The 21,972-nt window shown below is 42.2% G+C and overlaps 1 pseudogene; it reads left to right on the top strand.

The window, feature by feature from the left end:
- The first annotated feature begins 773 nt into the window (after positions 1–773).
- LOC111157333 lies at positions 774–16,428 on the top strand (annotated as a pseudogene).
- The last annotated feature ends 5,544 nt before the right edge of the window (positions 16,429–21,972 follow it).

The raw sequence follows: 21,972 nt of genomic DNA, 5'->3' as shown, positions 1-21,972 counted from the left end.
CTGGCTCTGGAAGTCTTTTTTCTCAAGAAAGATATATTCACGTTCGCAACACAAATAATCACACTGCAATTGATTCATTGGAGTAACATCTGCAGAACTGAAACCTATGGTAATCTTGTGCATCGTAGAAATTCATAGTAGTTGCAAAATAAATATTCATCTTCTTTTCAGCATTCTAATTTCTTTTTTTTTTAAGATTTTATTTATTTATTTGACAGACAGAGATCACAAGTAGGCAGAGAGGCAGGCAGAGAGAGAGAGGGGGAAGCAGGCTCCTGCTAAGCAGAGAACCCGATGTAGGACTCGATCCCAGGACCCTGAGATCATGACCTGAGCCGAAGACAGAGGCTTAACCCACTGAGCCACCCGGGCATCCTTTCATTCTGAATTTCTAAGGTTTTAGTTTGTATAACAGTATGGACATGTGTATTATCCCTCATTCAATCAACAAGTGTTTATTAAACCCCTACTTTGTACGTGACACTGGCACAGTGCTAGGCATGTGATTATAGCGCTCTTGGACATATTGTCTAGGGATTTCAAGTTTCTTGAAGGGTCCTGTCTTTGACTTCCTTTTTTAGCCCCCAAAGAAAGCGTACGAGGAACTTGGCAGGTGCTAAATGAAAGAATGAAAAAATGATACAATCAGATTCAATTTAGATTGCTTAAGAAAATTGGCTTATCACATGGGAATTGGAATTCTTTTGATGAATGCTATTGGGATGAAATGGGATGTTTCTGTTCTTTCCTTTGCTTAGAGTCCTTTCAGCCCAATGGCTGAAGCCAGTACTAGCAGATGGCAGGGAATAAGGACTAAGGACTGTTTAAAGTTCTTGAGATGTGGGAAAAACTATTTCTACGTAGGCTCTGTTTCAACCTCTGCTTTAGAGGTGGCAGATGAAGCCGGGTGAGCGTGAGAGACTGGCTCCAACCTGCCCAGGGTCTTTGTGGGAGTGGCAGTGCCAGGAGTGGAACCCTGGTTTTGGACTTCTCAATTCTTTTCTGCCATGTCTTACTTTTTATTCAACACTGGTAATCCTACTTCTGCCTTGGCTGGGGTTCTTAGGTTATAAGCAACAGAACCTGGTTCTGACCAAATTTAAGCAAAAAGGGAACATCTTGGAAGGATATGGGGTGGCTTACAAAAATACAGGAAGACTTGAAGAACCAGATCTCTGGAAGGGCTGGCCTCACAGTGGCTCTTTGCCTTTGGAGAGCAGAAAGGCAGAGGCAGTGCCTTCTGGGAGCCACCATCAGAATGAATCAGCCCCACGAGTGTTCAGGCTTTGTGTTACTGCACTCATGATTCAGATTTTAAGGAGGAACCTCTGATGGGTCTAGCTTAGGTCACCTACCCATGCCTTAGTGTGTGTGGGACCCATGCCTTAGTGTGTGTGGGGAGGATGGCTCACTTTGATTGACAGTCCCAATACAACTGTATCCACTGAGGGTTCCAAATCAAAGCCAGGTGCTATTATCATATGAGGGGGAAAGGATGCACATTAGACAAAACCTACAGAGCTCCAGGACACAAATGACTATTTGCTTATGAAAGCAAGTCTCATAAGTACACAAGCATTGCCTTCTCCCAATATTTACCACTCAGTTCATGCCTGTAATTCTATCTCTGAGCCCCATACTCCTAGCATACTTCTACTTTACAGGGAGGATGAAGATGTCTAAAGAGAAATCCCTTTTGGCTCCTCTGCTCTCCCTGAACATTTCTCCTACCTTTAAAGTGTCTTTCTCTTCTAAGACTCTAACTCTTCCTATACACTCCAGGTCCGACCATCATCCACCTCCTTTGGGGGCCTTGCTGCGAAAATTCCTTCTTTAACCTACATCCCCATGAATCTGTGATTTGGGTGCTAATCCATTTTTGCCTCCAGGGTAGAACACGAGACCCTCAGCTCTATCTTAAATTCTAGTGTCTCTTTTCAGCATTGACCTTGGGATTTCTCTCTTGAAAAAAGGAGAATCCTTTTTTATCCTCAGGGATATCCTCAGGGATAACTGAGACCTAGGAGAGAAACCAAAAGATGGGCACATGATGATCAGATAGGAAAGCCAAGCAAAGAGGGATTGAAATTGCCAACTAGGGAAAGAAATGCAGAGTGATGTCCTATATCATGGAGAAAATAGTATGGGACTAGTTCCAGAGCCCTTTGAAGAATCCTTACCAGATTGGTTTAGATTTATTAGATGTGGTGGCTTATGCCCTCTGATGATTAATGGTACCCCTCAGGGTCTCATGCCTCCATCTAGATGACCCACCTTAAACTCAGTATGACTACATATCATCTTCTCTAGTTGCCTCATACTTACATCAAACCTTTTTCTCACTCAGTTTCTCATCATTGCTTGTCCAACTACAACCAATGGACCTTCCATCTCTTTGTAAAGCTCAGCAAGGCCACAAAAGAAACAAAGCAGAGTAATGAAAAAGAGTCGACCATGGTCAACTCACAGGCATTTTATTCTTAATATTTACTCTTGAGCACCTTGAGAGGAATTTCTCTGTCCTGACTCATGCCCTAGATGAACTACTTCCTCTTGAACCTGTGACTCAGCTACTAGGAGTAGTTTATGATCTTTTCTTTTCTCTTCATCTCGATTTGGCATGTCAGCTTCTTAGTTGTCCCCACTTGCTTAAAGGAAAGTTTTGAATGAAATATCCAATCGGCAGGTGACCAATGACCTATCCACTGGTATCCATGGCTCCTTCCTAGAGAAATTGGAATTTACCAGGTGTGAGACCTTTGTGGAACCACCGTCATTCCAGTCATATGAGGAAGAATGTATTGATCAGAGGGCATTTGGTTGTAAGTAATAAGACACCCAGTAAGTCGGCAAAGTAACAGATTTATTGTAAACATGCACTAAAGTCTTAAAGAGGGGCGCCTGGGTGGCTCAGCAGGTTAAAGCCTCTGCCTTCGGCTCAGGTCATGATCCCAGGGTCCTGGGATCAAGCCCCACATCGGGCTCTCTGCTCAGCAGGGAGCCTGCTTCCCTTCCTCTCTCTCTCCCTTGCTCTCTGCCTACTTGTGATCTCTGTCAAATAAATAAATAAATAAATCTTAAAAAAAAAGTCTCAAAGAAACAAAGAACTGGGCTTCTTGGGAAAGGCTAGGTCTTCAGTGTGACCTTCTCTCCATCAGCTTTTTCCTTTCTGGTTGCATGCTCTTTCATTGCTGAGAAGGGTCTTCTTCCTTGATCTCTTCATACTTTTCCTAACAGCAAGCTTGTGTGTGGTTTGGGGCTATTATGGCCTTGGAGACTCAGCTCGGATTCTATCTGAATTTTATATCTCCAACCTGACATCCCTCCTTCAAATGCTTGAGTGAGACAACTGGTGATCTCAGAGTCATTTGGTACAACTGTGATCCCCTAGGCCCTCCTTGTCTGCAGGTCTGGTTGAAGGGGTGGGAGGCATCCAAGGGGAGGATTGTGGTCCAGGATGCTCCTAACATGTGTGCTCAAATCCTCCCTGGTCAGGGCATCCCTCTTCCTTTATCCCATATCTTGCCCTTAGTTAACCAGTACTGAACTCCAACAATGTAACTGTGATACACCAAACCTCTACTGGACGCCTCCACTGGGGGCGTCCAACACACCTGGCCTTGTAGAAGTGGAAGACTTAATGCCCACAAACCAAGGGGAAAAGACTCTCAGGAAGTCTGTGTCTGTCTCTGTGAGACATAGTGCTGGAAACCGATGAAGATCCATTGCTGAAACCCGACAGCAAGATACTTAACATAGTTACTAGCTGTGCTAACTGATTTAATGAATAGGCAACATAACAAATGAGCATGTTTACCAAGTTAACTTGTGAAAATGAATATCTGTAATTAAAGCGGCTCACAACTGACAAGCAAACAGGAAATTATTGTTATTATTATACACAAATCATCTTAAAATACCAGAACTTAATAAATGGGGGAAAAAACAAACAATGGCTAAAACTGTCTGCTAAATAAAAAGTAATGACGAACACCTGTGGTCTTTTTATAGGACTCCAGCGGAGTTTTTTTTTGAAGACCTAATTATGTTTTTGTAATGGTACCATTTCATTATTTCTCTGTAGCATTATTAAAAGAAAATGTCCATATTTTCTCTGTGTAAAAGGTCTGGCACATAGATCCAGGCGTGGAGTTTCCTGAAGGCTGCAGACACCCTGACAGTTCTAGCTACTTCCTGGCAAAGAAGATAGGCCTTGGCAAGGCTGGACTTTTCTCTTTGGTAATATCGGAACCTGGACAGGGAGTAAGGGTGATGTAGAACCCTTCAGACAGATTCTGTCAGCAGGTAAGTGAGAACCAGTGTAGCCAAGTGGGTAAGAGAGCCAGCTCTCCAATTATCCTCCCTAGTCTTGAACCCCAGCTTTGTCCCTTCTTAGCCATATATCCTCTGGCAAGCTACTAAACCACTCCATGCCTCAATTTTCCCACTTGTAAAATGGGGATAATCATTATAAACATCTAATAGGATTATTGTGTGAACTAAGTCCTGAAAAGAGCATATTGGTCTTGGTACATTAGTTACAATTATTTCCTTCAAGTTACCATTCTATGTGTTCTTTAACCAAACGGCTTCTAGGAATGAGGTCCCAGGATGCCCCAGCCATGTCGTTGGGGAGGAGTCCATGGCGAGTTCATGGCAACATGAGTGGTCCAGATCTATAGAGTTGGGAGTTTATTTTCTTTGCAGCACGAACGCCATTTGAAAGTATCTTGCTTGCCTATGGTCTGTCTCCTATCAGTAGAAGGTAGGGTCAGAGGAGGGAGGATATTCCAGGACTGACAATTACACAATTCCAGCAGGTGCTGTTCACACTGTCATATTATGCTTCTGTGACATACTCTTCACACTGAGGGTGCAGGGTACCCTTGGAGTTGTGCATCCTATAGGTTTTGGATGTCCCAAAGGGGTCTTAAATTGAGTTCAAGGTTGGCCTCACTCCCTCCCAAAACTTCTCTCCACCATGATTCACCATTCTCTGGGTGGCTGCACCACATGTCCAATCATCCCAAGTAGGAACCTTGGGGAGCCAATGGTTGAATACAACAAGTATCTCAACTTTCTTGTTCCACTTCCATTCCCTGGTGATGCTCTCTCCATGTAGAAGTCAGAGTGTTCTGTTAAACCTAAATCAGGTCACAGCATTTCCCTGAGCATGTCCTCCAGGGGCTTCCCCTTGCACATACCATAACATGCACATTTTTTATTATGGCCCAAAGGGTCTTATCCTGTGCCACACTCTCTTGATCACACAGGTACATGAGTTTCAAAGGTGTGGTCCCTGCCCTATTAGGATCATTGAGAGCTTGTTAGAGATGTAATTCTTAGACCTGCACCAGATCAATCGAATAAGAAACTCTGGGGGTTGAGGTCCAGCAATCTGTGTTTTAACAAGCCTTCTAGGTGATTTTGATGTGACACTGGCATCTTTCTCTTCCTCGGACACCATTAACATCCTGCTGGCTGAGACCCTCTTACCCTGATCTCCGTGCAATTTGTAAGATCCCCTCTGCTTCGTTATTCATTTCAATTCAAAAGTCAACTCTTCAGAAAGGCCTTCCCAACCACGCCACCAAAAGTGACTACTCCCCTCTCTCTGTTGCTGACATTATCCTATCATATGCCTGGCTTTTATTCTCTTCACAGTCCTGAGCACAATTTGAAATGATCTTCTTTTTCAATTTGTCTCTGTTCTTCTGCCAGAATTTTAGCTCTGTACAGATAGGCACCGTCTCTGATTTTGCTTCCTGCTATCTCCACAGAGCTTAGAGGAGTGCTTGGTGGACGTAGTAGGTTCTCAGTAAGAAAGGGTCAAGTGAGTGGCTCTGCCCACATTCTAATAGGTATGTGTGACAGATTGAGTCATTGACCTCAAATCTTCACCCATCCCTGAATCTTTGTTCTTTACCATTTGACACTACATCTCTTTGCACTGGAGAAAGAGTTTCCTTCTGTGGAGTCAGTCCAAGCAGTGCTTAGACAGAGTAGATTTGGACTCAACATGCAGTGTGGAGCTGAGCCCAGCCTAGATCAGCCGGCTCCCAGCCAACTCCCTGCTTTGTGAGCAAGAAAAAATTGTTGTTGTTTGAAGTCACAGAGGTTTGGGTTGGACATTAACAGGCTTTTGTGCCAATAGCTCATAGTCCACATGTGTTCTGTATGTGCTACTTACCATTAGAATCTAAAAGAAGAGGTAATCAATTTCATTTGCAGAACAAGGGTAAGATTACTGAGCAAGTCTTTTTGCAAACAAAATAATAGATTGCCTGATAGGTAATGGGTAAGATAGGGAAGAGTATTTAGGCCAAGGGAATTATATGAGCAAAGGTCTTAGTTAAAGTGCATGAAGCCTCTGGAAGGGGAGATGTGGGAGAGTAATTTGAGATGAGTTTTTAAAAAAATAGTAATTATACCTTACATTTGTAAAGAACACTGCAGCCCAACTAATATTTTCACATATATTCTCTTACTTTGTGCTTGGATGCCCCTGGGGCAGTGCTCTGTAGAGTCTTGGAGAACCTTGTTTTGAATCTTAGCATCATGGCCTTGGGAAGGGTACTTTGAACATCTCTTGTCCTCTGCTTTGTCATCCATAAAGTAGTGTTACTCTCAGGACTGAAAGAGACAAAGTAGGTACAGTGAGTGCCTGAATGTGCACTAGGTACTTCAAGTCTCTCCCCTCCTTCATCCCATTTTACAGCTAGAGAAACTGAGGCTTCGGTTAAGCAACTTGTCCATAGGTCACATTGTTAAGAAGTAGCAAGTTTGGGGCCACAATTCCCATGTTCGGGCCCTCCCCTTGGCTTCATCTGGCAGAAGCTGAGTGGTGACCCAGACTCATTGGGGAGGTGGAAAGATGAGAAACCATGTTTTTGTTGTTTTTTTTGTTCCCCATCAGCCACTCTGGAAACCATGTCCCAGGGAAATGCAGAATCTAAACCACATGGACCATAAGTGTTAGTTAATCATCTAAAAGGTGATAAAACAAAAATGCTTTAAATGTTTTATTTAAAAGTGTTTTGTGATAAAACAACAACAACAAAAAAAACAAGATGTCACCTTCCATTTCTCCCCTATACCACCCCCCCATCCCTCTCTCTCTCTCCCCTACAGGTGGATCTATCTTGGATCTATCTGCTTCTCTCCAGCAGACCCCATGCTACTTCTCACTATCTTGTCCTGCAACATCTCCCTTCCTCCCCCACCCCCCACCCCCTCCACCCTGCCACGTGGTCTGGCTTTGACTATTTCTCCAGTCTCCTCTTGTACCACTCTGCCTTTCTGGAAGGCTTTGGTTGCACAACTTCTTTTCTGACCCTTGGGTGTACCCTTCCTATCCACCTTGAGTGCTTTTGCACTTGCTTTCTGCCTGGAATGATTTTCCCAAGCTCTTCACTTGCTAGAAAGGAAACAAATAAGGCAAATGACAATGGTCACGATCTGGACTCATCTTTTGTTTATTGTCTCTTTTTCTCCAGTGAAATATAAAGGCCACCCCCTTATCTGTCATATCCCTTCTATACCTCCAGTGTCTGGCATTTGATAGGTGCTCGAGCAGTCCTTGTAGACTGATTATTTTCAAGAATAAGACCAAGGACAGAACCTGCTAGACCCTGCCAAGAAAGCAGGTGTGAGGCAAAGTGAGGAAAAGTTCTGAGGAACAGCAGTCATTGTGGATTTTTATGGGCTACCTATGGCTGTGGGTGGGGCTGGGTCAGAGTTATTAGACCCAGCCAGGAAGAGGATTCCAGTGTGGCTAGCCTGGTGTGGGTGGCACCCCATGCACAGTCTGCTTTTGTACCCGACTTATGTCAAATTCTGTTCATCTTCTGTTTCATTCTCTTGGTCCTATTCTTGGTTTTCTATAAGATTGAAGTAAAAGTGGCAGCAAAGAATGGTGGGAGTATAAACTGTTACAACCACTTTGGAAAATAATTTGGGCCTGTTTTATAGAATTGAACATTTGCATGCTCTTTGACTTAGCATTTCTTTCTTGGTAGGTGTCTCCAAAATATCCTTGGACGTATTCAGCAGGAGACATGTAAAGGAATGTTTGGGAGCAAGCCAAATGGGAAACGGTCCAAATATCCATCACATGAAAATGGTTAAATCAATTAGGGTGTTGTTACAGAACGAAATATTATGTAGCAAAGACAATAAATGAAATACCATAATGTAGATCAGCTATAAATGAATCTTATAAATCTAAAATTTAATGAAAAAGCAGGCCATTGGAGACATCATCTAGTATTTTTATAAAGTTCAAAGACTAGCAAAATTAAACAATATATTTAAGAAGACACACACATAAAAACTAAAGGGTAAAAAAAAAAACAAAAAAACAAAACAGTGAAAAATCTTGCCTCTAGGGTTGGCAGTGAGCTGGGATAGGGAAGATACCCAGGAGGAGACACAACAATAGTGGTTAGCACACACTGGGTCATGGGCTCACCGGTGTTCGTCTTATTATATACCTCATGATTTACATACAAAATAATACTTGTAAAATATATTAAACGTTACATAATAGATTAATAGACATTTCCCGGCCTGAGAGTCAGGAGGATTATTTGGTTTTAATTTTAAATTGCCATGGATTATAAAGAGTATCATCTATTTAATAAAAAAGCTTTTGGGGAAAAAGGGAGAAGAAATGCTATTTAGAATCAAGAAACTAGATTTAATGGATCTCTTTCTGGAAGTTAAATCCTCAACCTTTCCTAAGGTAGTATAAACCTAAGAGTAGGGCTATGGCGGGGGAAGGGGAGACATCTGGAATAGCTTTTGGGACAGATGATTCTGTGAGCGTGGGTTTTTTGTTTTTTTTTTTTAAGATTTTATTTATTTATTTGAGAGAGAAAACACAGAAGGAGAGTGAGAGGGAGAAGCAGACTCCCCCCTGGGCAGAGAGCCTAACATGGGGACGTGATCCCAGGGCCCTGGGATCATGACCTGAGCAGAAGGCAGACACTTAACCAGCTGAGCCACCCAGGCATCCTTCTGTGGGCATGTTTTATTTCACCACTGTCCTTTGTCCTGGAAAGTCAATATAAATTTGGGGGAAAATAGAATTACAGAAAATACAAAATACTCTTTTAAGTTTTAAGAGTAGAGACAGGTGAGGTCAAAGACGAGAAGTTTGGACACTCTTGTGAAGATTTCTTCCCTTTTTTTTTTTTTTTTTTTTTTTTTTAAGAAGGAACTTAACTTTCCATTCCTCTTATGACTTTATTTTACTTCTTGGTCTGATCCTGGAGCTCAGCTCAATTACATATAATGCTTGTCTAAGAGATAAGTGTGGAAAAACAGGGGTCTAGAATTTAAAGGAATTGATTCAGCCTGTTGAAGCAGTTGTTCAAAAAAAAATTTTTGTGCCTTACTAAAATGGATCATGGGAAGGTCATTCTTCCTTCTTACTAATTTCTGTCAGACACCTTAAAGGCAAAGAATTTAAAGGAGTTCACATGCTGTAAAGGGTTCTACATACTCCTTGAGCTATTGTCCCTGAAGGAAAGGGTCAACTAGAAACCATTTCTTCATGTCCTGTGATTCCCTCTGGGCTTTGGTCACATTGTACAAAAGAGAAATTGAAGTCGAGATGAATAAAAGAGAAGAAGTGATCAAGAAGTGGCAGGAGACAGTCCGCTGAGTAAGCAGCCTTGATGACTTTCAAGCAGCTCTTGTTCTCTAAATTAAAGGAGGAATTGAAGCCATGGTCATAAATATAAGACAAAAGTCAATGACAATGCAATGAAAATCTAACCATTGTGCTCATAGAAACAGCCCCCTGGTGCTTGAGTTAAATAAAGGAAGGCAGGAGATAACTATCGTGTACATACTATTGTATGAATGTTCTTCTCTCAAAGAACAGACTGTACAGCAGAAGGAGTAAACCCACACTGCATATAGAAAACTGAATGCTAAAAAGGGCAAGGTAGACCCTATGGGACTCCATGGCTTTGAGCTTCCATGAAAGGTAAGGGCAGGTTGGATTAAGGAATTTTGTAACCAGGGCTGTTGAGGGGGCATTTTTGCTTTTATGGGCGCTGATGAAAAGAGGTCCTCTTTGACCCAGAACAATTGGAAGAGAAGGTTCTAGAATTCTTGAGTCAGCCCTAGGGAGAAAGATGCCAGCTGTGTGGCTAGGAAGAAATAGTTGAATACTCTTAGAAGGCAACAGCTTTGAAGTCAGACATAAGTTCAAGTCTCTCTGGAATGTAATTTCTGTGTATAGTTGTGGAAGCTACGTACATCACATAAGCCACAATTTTCCTCTTTCTGCAATGAAACTAGCAGTCCCCACCTTATAGAATTGTTGGTCAGATTAAATAAGATAATGAAGAGGAAACAGCATGATGTTCATTCAGTCTATGGGGCTGGCATCACACAAGCAGTGTGAAATGGTAGAGGTGGCAAGAAATCATATTGATAGAGACAACACACTGTCTCCAGGCAATTTAGTTTCTCAATCCTTTTCCACTCGAAAAGGAGACTTTCTTTCCTAATTTATTCTGACCCAAAGAATTACACCCTTTTATGTAGACAAAGTGTTATTTAGAGATTTCCAATATGTCACCTTGATTTTACTGTGTACATAGATGAAAAGTAGCTTGTGTAGATTTTCTTTTTGATATACTATGATCTCTCAACATTTAATAAAAAAGACTTATTTTGACCGAGACAGCCTGTCAATTCAGTCAAACATCTAATTTGGCAGATTCTCCCCTCTCTTGACCAGAGTGACAGGCTGTTTGCCAACTTGATCTGATGGATTAAATGTTTTGGTGCTTCGTCGGTACAGACGCAGTGATTTTTTTTTTCTTTGTTATTTGCATGGACAAGGGTACTGCATTTGAAGAAAATGGATGATTCTGGTGAATTTAAACCATTTGGTTTTGTGTTTGCTTCTTAACTTGGTCCTCTGAGGGCTTACGATCCAAACAGTTTAGGGAGGACCTAGAAGAAGAGATTGGAAAATGAATCTGGAATGAATACCAGGTAATTAGTTGTCATGCTCAGGGGTTGAGGGTTTTAGAATGGGAAGTGTGGGCAGCTTAAACGTTACTTAGAGCTTGGCCTAGAGGACATTTCCAGGATATGAGACAATCTGCTGTGGTTGTAAGGAAATACTTTTTGTCTCCAATTTCTGTACCAATTGCCCGTCTTCCACTGGTATAGTAGAAATTAAATTCTTTTCCCTCCCATTTTCTTTAAGAGGTAATTCCTTCTCATTTTCTTTAAGAGGTAATTCCATAACTTCCTTTTGGGGAATTATCTGTTTCCAGCCCAGTATGAGCTTGCTTTGTTATACTTAATCAGTCTGGCCTTCTGTCGTCTTCCTTGGTCAAAAGCTAGGTCCCTCCTCTCCTGGGGCTCAGAATCATTGGCATTTTTTATGGCAGAAAATGTATTAGGAGCACATACATTGGAATGGGAAAGCTACAAGAAGTTTATATCATTCCTGCTATCCAGAACCCCAGCCCACCCTACTTTCTGTAATTTTTCCAAGCTTGCATCTCTAGCCTTCCCACCAATTCCCTAATCCTAAACCCTTCCTCATAAGGCTTCCTCTAAGGCTTCCCTTCTGACTAAATTAGTGAGAATCAATTTATGTGACTTGCAAAGAAAGATGGTGCTGTCACCGCAGGCTGCCCAGAATGTCAACATTCTCCTCTCTATATTGTATGCTCATAGGTCTGCCTTGCACAACAGAGGCTAGTTATATATTCCCTTTGTGGCATCTCTTGAAGTTAGGTACAGGTGGCTGTATTTGTTAGCCATGGCTGCTGTAACAAAGTACAGAACCTGGGTAGTACATTTTATTGTCTCAGTTCTAGAAGCTGGAAGTCCAAGATCAAGGTGTCAGCAGGGCTGGTTCCTTCTGAGGGCTGTGAGGGAAGGATTTGTTCCACACTTCTCTTAGCTTATAGGTGGCTGCCTTCCTTCTCCCTGTGTCTTCACATCATCTCCCCTCTGTGTCCAAATCACCTCCTTTTCTTCTTCTTCTTTTTTAAAGATTTTCTTTATTTATTTGACAAACAGAGATCACAAGTAGGCAGAGAGGCAGGCAGAGAGAGAGGGAGAGGCAGGCTCCCTGCTGAGCAGACAGCCCGATGTGGGGCATGATCCCAGGACCCTGAGATCGTGACCTGAGCTGAAGACAGAGGCTTAACCCACTGAGCCACCCAGGCACCCCCAAATCTCCTCTTCTTATAAGAACACTGGTGGTTGAGACCCATCTTAAAGACTTCACCTAACTTGTTACCTCTTGTAAAGACTTTGACTTCAAATAAGGTCACACTCTGAGGACCTGGGGGTTAGGGCTTCAAAGCATAAATTTTGGGGAGGCACAATTTGACCCTCACAAGTGGCCAAGTGACCCGTCCTAATCAAAGAGACATAGGGGGACTGTTATTTCTGGAAGGAGTTCTCCTGCATGGTGACAGAAAGAGGTGTATCAAGAAAGGGCTTGTTCTCTCCTTCCTTGCTTTGGATGCTGCAGTGTTAGGATATAATACCCAGGGTAATGGCAGCCATCTTGTGATCATGAAGTAATAAGCTAGTGAATATCTACATGTGAAGGATGGTGGAGTAAAAGAACGAAAGATAGAAAATAATATGGATCCCGGATGCAATGCTGAACCAATGCAGGAACACCGAGCTCCGTACTTAGATACGTGAAATAACTGACTGCCTTTTTAAAACTACTATCACTTGCTATCATTTCTCTTTGAGATAGAAACCTCCCCAGATCCAATAAAATCCTCAGTGGCTTATCTCCTCACACCTTTTCCTTACGTCCTCCATATTCACAGATTATTACCTTAACCAGAATGTAAATATCTGATACCATATCTGATCATAAAATTTCAAGGTCATCCACCTGGGTCCCTTCTTCTACCTTATCTGGTGCACCTGGGTCAGTGGCAGAATAAGCCCACAAGTAAAACTCTGTTGCCTTAGGTCACACTACCCTGGGAAGTACTATCCACCCTACCCTGGGAAATGTTATCTTTGTCATTTTTTCCTCACAGTTTACTGGAGGTGTGGTGGATGAGGACAGGAGGTCATGAAGAAGTGTGGGCATGAGATGGGCTCACAGAGCAGGTAGCTTCTAAATGAAGATTACTTTTCCTTTAGTGTTTTATTTAATTTTGATTATTTATTTATTCAAATCAATCTCTTACAGGGAAGCCTGGATCAAAGTCCGTAGTTGCACCGGGGAGGGAAGAGATGAATAAAACAATTAAAATCCTTCCAGGGAGGGGCGCCTGGGTGGGTCAGTGGGTTAAGCCTCTGCCTTCGGCTCAGGTCATGGTCCCAGGGTCCTGAGATCTAGCCCGCATCAGGCTCTGCATTGGGCTCTCTGCTCAGTGGGGAGCCTGCTTCCCCCCCTCCCCCCGCCCAGCCTGCCTCTCTGCCTACTTGTGATCTCTCTGTCAAACAAATAAATAAAATCTTTAAAAAAATAAAAAAATAAAATAAAATCCTTCCAGGGAGAGTCAAAGACTTACCTCACAGGGTTGTTAGGATTAAATGAATTAATACTACTTATAATGTGCATAGTACAGTGCTAGGCTGGGTAAGAATTACTATTACCAATTAATATACAGTTTATCAGTTTATCACACTGTTAATTGTTTATGAACTTAAGGGAGGCTGGGACATTTCTGTAGAATCTACAATAGCCTGGGGTAGTGGTTCCCAAATTGGGCCATGTATTAAAACCAACACTACCCAAGGTGAGGTCCAGCCCCTCTGAATCAGAACTCTGGAGCTGAGGCTCCCAAAATCTGCATTTTTAGACTGTTCCACACATGGCTGTGATGAAGCCAGCCTCACACTGTAAGTGGAAATTATTGACAGTCCAAGGGCAGCAGCTCCTTTTTGCTCATCAGACCTTAGCTATAGTGACAATGGACCAAGTGTCATGGAAAAACCTGTAAAAATCATTTAATCTAGCCCATCATTTTGTCAATGGGGGGTTGAAGGCCAGAGTGGTGGAATGATGCCTGAAGCCGCATAGCTAGTTTGTGGCATAGATAGGCCCCTCCCACCTGGAACCTTTTCTTTGAGCTTCTTTGCTACCCTCTTATCCTCTACTAAGCTATATGCTCACAAATGGCAGGATGGGGCTATGTTGTTTGTGTTTCTCCTGTTATCATGGTGTCTAGAGAGGACTCTAATATCTATGTTTGATGGTGAACTAATTGTGTTGAAGCCATCTCCTTCTACCTCTCTGACTCATGTGCCCAGGAGAGCTCAGTTTTACAGCAAGTGGAGAGTTTTGAGCTCTGCACCAATGGGCTCAGTCAGAGAAGAGGAGAGGTTGTATCCTCTGTTATGTGCAGACTGATTCCTCAGGACTGTTGGCATTCTCGTGGATGGAAACTTTTCCTTGCTACCTCCTAACAGTAAGACCTTCGCCTAGAACTTCATCTCAGTCAAGATACTTTCAGTTCAAGGTTAAAGAAGCCAACTTGAGATTACTTAAGTAGGAGGGGGGATTTATTGAAAGGAGACCAGCTTATCCCGTGGAGCACATGAGCCTCAGAGTAGACCATGTTCAGGCTACCATGTCTTCTCCTCTTGCATCTCTACTTTTCTGACCCTGTAGATATTCCCTCTTTGCTTCTCCAACTGCAAGGCCCAAGATGATCAAGCCATAATTTCTAGGATTCCCCCCCCCTTCCCAAATCTTCCCTATTATTTAAAGACCTAAGCAAATCTCTCTAGCTGTCTCCAGGTTACAATTCCATATTTCTTGGGATAAGCTTTTATTTGCTCACATGGGGCCAAGTGTCCATTTGTGCTTGGCTTAATAATGGTTAGGGCCTCCGGGATTCCTAATATTAGTATTATAGAGCACTAACATGAGTGTCAGAGTCGTTGTGGGCCAAGTGTAGTTCTTGTAGACAGTCTGGTGGGAGATGTGTATGCATGTGTGTGTGAGCTGGCAGACTCTCTAAACAGTATCTATGAGAGGTGTGTTTGTCAACTTTACTATGAAAACAAACAACCCCCCAATCTTAATGACTTATGACAATAAACATTTACATCTCACATTACATGTGCTGTGGCTCTGTGCCATGTGTCTTCTCACCAGGACTCAGGTGGAAGGAGAAGCCCTTATATGGGAAACGTCTTTCTTGTCACAAAGAGAAAAGAACAAGAGGCTGAGCCAAACTATGCACCTGCTCCCAAAGCTTCCCCTTGGAAGTGGCTTGGCTGGAGTCTGCTCACAGTCCATTGGCCAAAGACGTTCCAGGGCCAAGCCTAACAATGAGGCAGGAAGCGCACACCACCTCTAGGAAGGCTGGGCAGGTCACTTGTCAGGCACTGGGAACCCCTACCAGAGCAGCGCACAACAAAGTGTGAATAATAACAGTGGGCCACAGCAGGTTTTAATAACAGCAAAAATAGTTGACCTTTAACAAATGTATAAAATGAGCTAGATACTGTGCTAAGATGTTTATGCAAATTACCTCATTTAATTATCCCAATAACCTTATGAAGTAACCACTGTTGCCCTCCCTTTATTGACTAGAAAGTGCCAATGTGCAGAGGTCAGACAACTTGCTTCCTGCTACAGCCTATAAGTGGGACTGCCCAGATCCCACTGGGGTGCTCCGGAAGATGCCTCCTGTATCAGTTTCCTGTGGCTGCTGTAACAGGTTGCCACAAACATAGAGGCTTAAAACAATGCACTCCTGGCTCTTTTCCAGTGATTGTGGCACATGACACCACGAGCAGCAAAGTCTCCCATGACACCCTGTACAAGGCGGTGTGGGGAGTCCGGCATTGGGAATGAGCTCAAGTGCCAGAAGATTTGGAGACAGTGGAGCTGCAGATCTGCTTGAAGAATGATGACCCACAGAAGGACAAATGCTTTTTGGGCACCATCAGGCTTAAGTCCACTCCCTGCCTCAAGTTCTCCATATGTGCTTTGGGGGATCAGCAGCACTGTGATGAGGCCAAGGCTGTGGCTATTCCCCACCTGGACAGTGAGGCACTGAAGAAACTCAACAAGAATGAAAAATGAGTTCAGAAGCTGGCCAAGAAGTATGATATCTTTTTGGCTTCAGAATCTCTGATCAAGCAGTCCCATGAATACTGGGCTCAGGCCTGAATAAGGCAGGCAAGTTCCCTTCCTTGCTGACCCTCAATGAGAACATGGTGGCTAAGGAGATGAAGTGAAGTCCATGATCAAATCCCAGATGAAGAAGGCGCTGTGTGTGGCAGTGGTCGTTGGCCACATGAAGATGATAGATGATGAGCTCGTGTGGATGTTTCCGCTTAGTTGTTAATTTCCTGGTGTCACTGCTCAAGAAGAATTGGCAGAACATCCAGGCTTTATACTTCAAGAACATCATAGGCAATTTCCAACACCTGTACCAAGGCACAGCTTAATAACCCTTGGTTCTACCAAAATAAATAAATAAATAAATAAATAAATAAATAAATAAAAACAAAAACCAAAACAAGATAAAACCCACATCTGTTATCATACAGTTCTGAAGTCTGACCTGGGTCTCACACAGGGTTGCATCCATTTTCAGAGTTTTTAGGGGAGAATCCATTTCCTTCCATTTTCCAACTTCTAGAAGATGCCCCTATTCCTTGATGATGTCCCTTTCCTCCATCCCCAAGGTCCATAGTGGTGGGATGAGTCCTTCTCCAATATTACTCCAACCCTGCTTCCATTGTCATATCTACTTCCCTGACTTTCTCCTCTCCCTGTCTTCTACTTTTAAGGACCCTTGCAGTTACATTGAGCCCACCCAGATAATCCAGGATTACCTCTCTATTTCTAGGTCCTTAGTAACACCTGCAAAGTCTCTTTTGCCATGTATGGTGACATATTCATAAGTTCTGGAGATTAGGATGTGGACATCTTTGGGAGACTATTATTCTACCTACCACACACACCCTTCCTTTGGTGCTGTATGTGGCCTCCAAGAAACCCCTTAGAAAATGGACAAAGAAAACTATCCCTCCCACTCTCATTTACACTGCCTTTTTTTGTAAATCAAGAGCAATGGTGCTTATGCACAAATAAAGAGAGTGAAAGAATAATTCAGGGAAATGATGTAGAGCTCAAAGCTGACCATCTATTTGTTAGTTGTATAAGAATGGGAGCCTACTGCTGGCTCTTAAAGTAGAAAAACCAACTTATTTCATTACTAGTGTTCCTGGCATGATGCCATAATTAATATATGGTAACAGTATTACTAAGAACGAAAACATACAATTATGCCCTTAAAAATGTCAACATGAAAAGTAAACTTAATAAAAGATAGGCACAGAAACATATATAACAGAGATTATCTTTAATAATGAAATTATTTATGATCAAACATTTATACTTAATTTCAGTTCAATTCTAAAATAGTCACAGTAATGTCATGATTAAATATTAATGCTAGCAGAAACAACCTAATTGGGAGGTTATTAAAGCTTCAAATTAAGTTTCTTTTTCTTTTCCTAACTAAAAACTTCTGCCTAGAAGGGCATCAGGGGATTTGCAGCACATGTGTTTCATTCGCATTGATTCGCTGGACTGAGAGAGGGACTTTGTCAGCAGAGGTTAAGGCCAAAGTTCCAGGCAATATAATGAGACATTTTCTATCTCTCTTTTGAGTAGCCAAAGGAGTAGTTACTACCCTTGCCTTTCTTGATGCAGAGCTGGCCAGTGCTTTGGGTATAACAAATTATCAATTGCTGCCTAGTATACCATCCAAAACTTAAAACAACAAATTTATTCTGTGGGTCAGCAGTCTGGGCTGGGCTTTAGCCCATCTCTTCTGGGGTCACTTCTGGTTGCTTGTCTGGAGCTGGGTGTCTATGATGGTCTAACTCACATTTCTGGTGATTGATACTTGGTTGTCATTGAGGTCAAGTGTCTCTAGGAGGGTAGCCTAGGCTTCTTTGTATGGTGGCTGGGTTCTAAAAGCAACGAGAGAGAGAGAGAGAGAGAGAGAGAAAACCCTAATTCCCAAGTGCCTTTTGAGCCTCTGTCCAGGACATGTTTGCTGACCATCCTATTGGCCAAAGAAAGTCACATGACCAAGACAACTATCCCACTGGGATGACCTATACATGGGCATAGGTAGAGACACGATTCGCTGGGGACCACGACTGTACGCATGTAACACATGGGGATTTATCTAGCATGTATTTAGCATTCTTTAGGATAAATCATACAGAAAAGGGAGTATGAATGTTTTATGCCCCCTGTGTCCTCATAAAGTTGTTGTCCCCGAGGAAGAGGCCACACACATTTCAATCATTCAAGCAGAAGCTCCCCACACAGGTTCTTCTCAGCTTCTCAATACTTTGGGCAGAAGGGGAGAGCCCATGATCAATGACACATGAATTGTTTCAATCTTATCATAAGCTGAGAAGCATGCGACACCCATTTCCCTTGACAAGACCCTAGACCAAGCAGCACCTTGGGATTCTATGTCATTACTTTTCAGTGGCAAAGCCCAGATTCAAATTGTGCTTCTCCAAAGAGTTCTGTACGTGCATTGCTGTGCATCTGGATGTACTCTCGCCGATTTTCTCCCTACTAACCCTGTCGATTACTGAGAGGGGAATGTTGACATCTCCAATAGTAACTGTGGATTTGTCTATTTTTCTTTTTAGTCTGTTGGCTTTTACTTCAGATACTTTGAAGCTCTGTTATCGGGCATATCTGTTTAGGATTGTTAGAGCTTCTCGATGATTTAACCTTATGTCATTAGACATGAGATCCTATAATACTGTAATGTCAGCAATGTCATTAGCAGATTCTGGGTAATTTCCTTGTTCTGATATCTACTTTGTCTAATGTTAGTAAAGTCACTTCACCTTCCACTCAATTAGCATTTACATGTCTTTTTCCTATTCTTTTATTTTTAACCTATCTATATTCCTTTTCTCTGGCTGCTTTGGAGATTTTTTTTTAATCGTTGGCTTTCAGCAATTGGATGATGGGATTTTGGTGCAGTTCTCTTTAAGTGCATTCCCCTTCTGGTTCATTGAGCTTCCCGGATCAGTTGGCGTATGGATCTCTGGATGAATTTTCTTTCTTTGTCAATCTTTTTAGCTTCTTTTATTGATTATTGACAGGCAAATCAGAAACAAATTTTGATTGTGCCAAGACACAAAAGAACAGAATATTCACTTACTAATTGTGGTTGGGACAGAAACAACTGGTTTGGTAAAAACCAAGAAGAGGAAATTCATCTAGGGATCAAAATTGTCTATTGAGAGGCAGGATAGCTGGTTCTTGTCCATACCTGCCAGTTGTATGCTGGGTAATCTTGGGAGAGCACCTCACTTTTCCTGTCTTCAAAATGAGGGATTTGGGTCTTCTGAAGCCCCTTTCAGCCCCTATATTTCACTATTCCATGAGTTAAGGCAGCCTTTCCAAGGCATGCTTACGAAAGCATGAATCTAATGTAATGATTTAGGAAAAAGGGGGCCTCCCCATTCAAAGATATTTGGGAAACGTTGCCCACTATTGTATTTCATAGAATCTAAAATGCCATTAAACAAAGACATACCATTACTTTGTGCTCAGCCAAGAGAGACAAACTGCTGCCACCTAAACCATGAAATCACTTTTCCTAGCACTTGGAATTTTTATTTTCTACTTATTAAAAGAGTTCTATAACATTTATGTAGATATATGTATTTTATCATAATCACTCTTGAGTATTAAAGAAGAAACTTTAAACAAAGTAAGTTGTTTAGGCTCCTCTCATGTTGAACTGGACCCTTCTGATCCTTTGTTTGACTCCAAGTCATTGAAGTTTGTGTCTTTTTTTTTTTTTTTTTTTTTTTTTAAATTATTTTCCCCTCTTTTCTCCCCAGAGTTTGGATGCTGCAACGTTTCTTAAAAACATGCTCCACTATTGTTTCTGGGATTTTCTTCCAAGCCACTGACAGCCACTCTGCAAATTTTAATGCATATGTTCGGGCACAGCTGTTTTCTGGCTGACTACAACTGTAAGATGCATTTTGATTTCAGAATTGTTAAAATGTGGGGAAAAAAGTGCATTTTGGACAGAAGGAAATATGGTATAATCCCTGCTAAGATATGCATAATGCATGATGCATATTTAAGGCTCTGAGATATCCTGCATTTAAAAAAAAAAAAAAAAGTCTGTTTAACTATTTATCCCAGTGTTTCCCAAACTTAACTGACCCTGGAATCTGGGCCCAATCCTAATATGAAATTTTCAGAGCCTTGAAAGAGTGTAAACAGAAGCCTATACAACAACATCTCAATATTCTAAGTTATAAGTTAAGCTAACAAAATATTATGTAATATACACAGTATCTTGTTATCTTGACAAATATTCTTTACTAATTACCTAGAAATCCAGGTTTGAATTCAGAATTCTTGGATACCTTGGACTTCTGTATGGGGAGAGCTTGGCCCTCAGCTTGTGGTCTCTTCTGTCTTCTGTACCCACCCCTTGTCCCATAGTACAAGGAGCCCTTGCTACATGTGTGTGAACCCCCAGTTGTGCATCCACATCCAAGCTCCTTCCCCTATGAGCATGAGAGCTCTCTGGATATGCAGAGTATAGGCTAGCAGGATCAGAGTATGTTCTGAATAGACAAGTCCCTTTGGATCTGTGGACAACTTGTCCCAAAGGGCACAGCTTAGGGAGGACCAGGGTAGGCCTCTGCCCCTTAAGTCCCAGGTCAGGGGCCCCTCTTACCCTGGCCTAAGGATGGGATTGCTGGAATGTTTTTATCACATAACACCTACCAACATCACATGAAATTGGCAACAGTTTCCAAGAACTCCTCTGATGGTGGGAGTTTCTATTGATGAGTATGCTTATACTTTCTTTCCCTGTCTTTTTCTCTCTTCTTCCCTCTTCCTCTGTTTTTTTTTTTTTTTAAATATTTATTTATATATTGTAGGGAGAGAGACAGAGAGAGATGGGCATGGGGGGAAGGGTAGAGGGAGAGAGAGAATCCCATGCAGACTCCCCACTGAGCGTAGAGCTCAATGCAGCACTTGATCTCATCACCCTGAGATCATGACCTGAGCCCAAACTAAGGGTCAGTTGCTCAACGGACTGAGCCACCCGAGGCATACCCACTACTGTTTGTTTTAAACCTCTTCTTTAGTTGATTAATAGCATCCAATTTTTATAAATACCTTTTCCCCTTCCAAAGACATTCCTACTCTTTCTTCTCTATCACATCCTTGGGAGGAACGGGGGGCATTAATGAGTACCCCCTTTTGGCAGTTGAGGAGGGATTGATACAGGGCATAAAATGAGTGGCCCATGCCACTAAGGGCAGTAACTGCATTAGGCTTGACCTCCTGACTCTGCTTTAACCCTGCGCAAGAGAAGAAATCAGTGATACCATACCTGTTAAGAGTGTGATTGCGTGCATTTGTGGATGTCCAAGACAAGTCCCTAACTGTAATGTCTGTGCAGGGAGAGGTGTGTAGCAGGATGCAGAGGTTTTAAGCCAAAGAAGAGCAGGCATCTGGGAATAACACATGTAGATAAACAAAATCCCCTAACTCAGTCACCTTTGTGTCCAAATCTATTGCACAAAAATCTTGATACCCGTTCAAGTTAAATGAAGGGAATTTATTTTACCATCTGGAACAGTCTCTTGGCCCTCTGAGATGTGTGAAAAGAGGAAATCTACTAATGGAATGGGGACAAAATTCTGTAAATTTGGGCCATTACTCTATAGAGAGTGGCTAGAACAGGTGTGTGTGCATGTGTGTTTCACAAGTATGAACAATAAGCAACTATTTACAGGTACAACCCTCACCCCCACCCCATGGCAAGCTCTCAATTCTATAAATAAAAGGAGAGATACCTCCTCTTTTCTAGAAGACTGCATTCTAGAAGTCTTGTCTTCTAGGTGAGCAGAAGCTGGCCTTTGGAAGTCCTTGTAACTCTCCTGTTTGGCGTTTGACCATAA

The sequence above is a fragment of the Enhydra lutris genome, unplaced genomic scaffold (assembly GCF_002288905.1).
Source record: "Enhydra lutris kenyoni isolate GAN:26980312 unplaced genomic scaffold, ASM228890v2 scaffoldscaffold54, whole genome shotgun sequence".
Classification (NCBI taxonomy): domain Eukaryota; kingdom Metazoa; phylum Chordata; class Mammalia; order Carnivora; family Mustelidae; genus Enhydra; species Enhydra lutris.
Note: the sequence above shows the minus strand (reverse complement) of the source record. Positions and strands in the feature narration are given on the sequence as shown.